Raw genomic sequence first — 5,059 nt, forward strand, 5'->3', positions numbered from 1 at the left:
TGTAATGTAATGTAGTGTAGTGTAGTGTAGTGTAATGTAATGTAATGTAGTGTAGTGTAGTGTAGTGTAATGTAATGTAATGTAGTGTAGTGTAGTGTAGTGTAATGTAATGTAATGTAGTGTAGTGTAGTGTAGTGTAATGTAATGTAATGTAGTGTAGTGTAGTGTAGTGTAGTGTATTGTAGTGTAGTCACTGTAGTGTAGTGTCGGTGTATGCGGGCTCTAGGACCCAGCGCGCAGCTCTCGCCGGACTCTCTCCGCAGGCTGGAGTCTCTTGCTGTGTGGAGTGTAGTGGAGGAGAGGCGAGGACACGCTCGTGCTCATCAAAACACTTTTACCTGTTTTCTGCGGGATTAAAGTAGCACCCGAAGCAGCGAGCTCCTCCACAGCAATGCGCCGGAGCCCTCAGTGAAACCCGTCTCGGTAAAGTCTCTCTCCATTCAGTTTGATGGCAGTTATTGAAGCTCTGCTGCTCAATAGGATGCGGTTATTTCTCTCTCAGAGGCCTAAAATAAAAGACTCTAGCTGTCAAATGAAAGCGCTCCACCCGGAGTGAATGAAAGTACTAGTTTAGCTGCTGGTTAAAGCGGTGATCTCTAGTTTAGGAAGCGCAGGAGCGTCTTTATTCGGCTCTTTATTCATCTGTCAGTTGTTACTTTTTGTGTCACCTTAAGCGCGCACGCGCAGGCCCAACGCTACAATGTTACAATGTTTAAATGTTGCAACATTCGAATGTTACAATGTTACTCTCGCCGTTCTCTGCCGTTCTCTATACATTCCGCTGTCTGCACGGGACTGTCCTGCTGTGTTTACAAACGACATGTGCCTAACGGACTGAGAGACGGTGTGTCTGTATCTTCCTGTTCATATTTGATCACACTGTAATCTGAGGTGCTTGTGTTTATTTCTAAAGCACAAATTACCATAATACTACCATGTTGTTTTGACACGTGCCGTGCTATTCTTGGAAGAGCATTGGAGTAATATGGAAATGAATGAATGGATTACTGGATAGATGAATTCTAATGCTAAAGTCTGTCTGTAGAGAGGCTGGTTTGGATGGACTGTCAAATGTCACATGACTGGAGCTGAAGATGCTGACAGTATAATGAGAGGACCGCTGACTGTAAACACTCACAAGCGCTGCTTTTGGTGATTTGTGGTTCTGTGCTGTGACTTCATCTAATCATGATGGGTCTTGTGTACTTCAGGCTTGTTTAGTCTTTGATTCTTGATTGTTTTTGATTATAGGTTCTGTGGAGCATTGGGTTGGGTGTACAGTACCAGAGTTTACACACACATCTACCCGTTCTGCTCGATTTTCACATTTTAGAGTAATAGTGAAGTCAATTAATCTATGAAATCACATAAATGCAAATATAGGAATGATTTAGTGATCCAAACATGTGATGCAACTTCATAAAGTTCAAATAGTACATAAAAAATAATAAAAAGTACATTAATGAAAGAAACTTTATATGTACTATCTTTAAATAGTACATAAAAACGTGTGTATATTAAAATATTACATGTTTGTATAAATAAATTCTTACATGTGTATATATTTAGAAAGTTTTAGTTGATTTTTGATGAACTATTTACAGACAAAAATACATAATCATTATATATATATATATATATATAATTTAATAATGTATATAATATTTAAATAGTACATAAAAATTTATTTTCACTTATATATATACAAAATATAAGTTTTTATTATCAATTGTTGATGTACTATTTAAAGATAAAACATACAGAAAGATATATTTAATAGATGTATTATAGGTAATTTCTCTCTCTCTCTCTCTCTCTGTATATATATATATATATATATATATATAATATTTAAATAGTCCATAAAAATAAAAACTTATATATTTACAAAATGCAAATTTTTATTAATTTTTGATGTACTAAGATCAAGGAAAAATATATATTAAATAGGTATATAGATATTTTTATGTTGGTTTTATGTATGTATGTATGCATGTATGATAGATAGATAGATAGATAGATCAAAAGGTTTTTAGAATCAGTAAAGTGTGTCCAAACTTTTGACAGGTTCTGTGTAATTTCTGAGCATTTATAACAGAGCACATCAAACTCCTGTCTGGAACACTAGTCTTCCTCCTGTAGTCCTGAGCGTCTCTCTGTCATGTGACCTGTGGGCGGATGAGGGATGAAGCTGCTGGAAGATGCTGAGGGAATGTTTTACATTCTTCTGCGAGACGTCTTTGAGTTCCTTCGGGTCCCGCTGACGCAAATGTGCCACCAGTAACGTGCAGAATGTCAAGAATGCAGAAACTCGCTCGGACACAGTCAAGCGTATTGTGTGTGATGAGTTCGACCCGCCTGAAATCACATCATATAACTGGCCTTGCCTGCTTGTTTTAGTCTGATTGGAGAGATGGCACTTCTGCTCGCTCCTGGAAACTTTACAGTGTAGAGTCAAGCATAATATTAAACGTGGCAGAGCTGCTTCTGTGCTTTAGTGTTTTATATGAGTCTGTAAATGACGTTTTATCCACACATATCCTCCTCGTATAACCGCCTGAGTGACCGCGTGTCTCTCATTTGCATTGAATGGAGCCTGAGTTTACAGACGGTAGCGGAATCGTGAATGACTTTAATCAGGGTGGGATGGCGAGCGAAGGGCCTCAGGCCCCCAGATCATGTGACCATGAGCGAGGTATTGGGTTCATTCAGACTGCTGGATCTGGCTGCATGCCATCCACTCGCTCTCTGTGTGTGTGTGTGTGAGTGTGTGTGATTGTGTGTGTGTGTGTGTGTGTTTGTTAGAGTGTGTGTGAGTGTGAGTGTGTGTGTGTGTGTGTGTGTGTGTGGACTGTTGCAGTAAAAACACTCGGCTCATGTTGAAAAGCAGGTCTGGGTTTGCTGCTCAGGGCCAAAACATACTTGCTTCTGTCTTTATTTTTGTAACCCGTGCATCGCTTATTTTTATTTCTCTGCCTGTTTGTCAGACGTGATATCCACTAACACGTGAACCAAAATTATAATTCTAAAATTATGTAACTGATTAAATTGTAAAAGTAATTTAAATATGGGAATGACGTGATTAAAACATGTGACAACTCTTTTAACTATTAAATATAATATATATAAATAGTTTATCAAAAATAATTATAAAAACATTTTGTATGACATTTTTGACATACTATAATTTTTTCAATAATTGAAAGTTTCAGTAGTTAAAACTTAAATAAAATAATAATAAAAACTTAAATTTTGTATTAGATTTGTATATATACAAACTTAATATAGATTTCAAGTTTTGAAATGTTGTATATTTTAAATGTTTGTGTATTATATTATATAAATAGTATATAAAAAATTAATAAAAACGTACATTTTGTATGAAAATATTTTTTAATAAAAAAATTAAGTTTCATTTTTAATTTTTGACATATATATATTTTTTCCAATAATTGTGTGCTCGTTATATCTGTATGTTGTTTAGACTGTAAAAAATTATTTAGCAAAGTTGTAAACAAAACAAAAAAGATTATTGTAATACATTTTACAAATAAATAAATACAAATTCAGTCTCTTATTTTTATTTTTCTGCCTATTTTTCAGATGTGATATTAAGTAACACATGATTAAATTCTACAATTAGGCCTACATGACAGATTAAATTGTAAAAGTATTTTACTCACTAATTGTGTGCGCTAAATATTTTTATACATTATATATTGTGTACGGGAAATATTTTTTTTGTAGACTGCAAAAATGATTTTTTTTGAAGTTCTAAATAAATCAGCTATAAATAAAAAAATCTGTAGAAATAAAAAGTTATAAATAAAAGATTCCTGGAGTACTATTTCAGTTTTTCTACTTCGAAATGTCACGTTTTATTATTATTTATGAAATTTACAAGCAATTTCTAAATCAAAAGTGTTTCAAAGTGAATCATTTTTGTTAGTGTACAGTAAAAAAGGCTTCAGTTGTAAGTAAAGATTATTGGAGTAGAAAATATTTTTTCAGTTCTACTCAATTATTTGTGAAAGTTTCCAAGCTTTTTTCAGTTAAACCCTACCTATTTGTTCTTTCATTTTCTTTCTAAATGTATGATAGTGCTATACAGTAGGAAGCTGTCTATGTATCACGTGACTCTGTAACTGTGGCCCTTTTGGTCCTTCAGGCTCCGTCTGAACTGTGCTTATTGTAAATAAATGAGTTCCTGTAAAGCAGGCAGTCGCTGGTCAACATGTTTGCGTTTATTTACGATGCTGCCAACTTTTAAAGTCGTCTTCCTTTAGCACAGGAAGTGGTGGCTTCTGCACTGAGCGTGATACTTTGTCACATTATCTCTGCGCTGAGAGTCTGCAGACATGCAGCAGCAGTTGTTGTGGAGAGTGAATTGTAATAATTTGATCGCTGATTGACTCAGAGCGAATCGAAAGTGTGTCAGTGAGGTTTTAAAAGGATAGATCAACTTCAGCGACAATGCAGTCTGAATTCTGAGTACTGTTTATTGAGCATTAGCAGCTTTTGTGATGTTGTTGCTGAAGTTTTAGAAGTCACTGAAAGCTGAATCATTTAACGCTTTAGTTTTATCAGACAGTTTATTAGTATTTGCAGATACATAGCACTTAACAAAGAAATGCATATAATCTGTATTGTCTTTCAGAAGGTTAAGATTTGTTAATGTTTTAGAAAGAAGTTTCTTCTGCTCACCGAGGCTGCATTTATTTGATCAAAAATACAGTAAAAATGTTACAATATTATTGTAATTTAAAACAGCTGTTTTCTATGTGAATATAGATTAAACTGTAATTTATTTCTGTGATGCGCAAAGAAATGCATATAATCTGTACTGTCTTTCAGAAGGTTAAGATTTGTTAATGTTTTAGAAAGAAGTTTCTTCTGCTCACCGAGGCTGCATTTAGTAAAAATGTTACAATATTATTGTAATTTAAAACAGCTGTTGTATATGTGAATATAGATTAAACTGTAATTTATTTCTGTGATGCGCAGCTGTATTTTCAGCATCATTACTCCAGTCTTCAGTGTCACATGATCTTCAGAAATC

At 34.4% G+C, this 5,059-nt stretch overlaps 1 protein-coding gene across 1 annotated transcript in view; it reads left to right on the plus strand.

The window, feature by feature from the left end:
- Positions 1-252: 252 nt before the first annotated feature.
- Positions 253-5,059, plus strand: part of akt1 (v-akt murine thymoma viral oncogene homolog 1) — a 55,574-nt gene continuing 50,767 nt past the window's right edge. Inside the window, exon 1 of the mRNA XM_016522375.1 lies at positions 253-423. The gene's annotated coding sequence lies outside the window, so the exon portion shown is untranslated. The remainder of the gene's footprint in view (positions 424-5,059) is intronic.

The sequence above is a fragment of the Sinocyclocheilus rhinocerous genome, unplaced genomic scaffold (genome assembly GCF_001515625.1).
Source record: "Sinocyclocheilus rhinocerous isolate Xijiao unplaced genomic scaffold, SAMN03320098_v1.1 scaffold1862, whole genome shotgun sequence".
NCBI lineage: Eukaryota > Metazoa > Chordata > Actinopteri > Cypriniformes > Cyprinidae > Sinocyclocheilus > Sinocyclocheilus rhinocerous.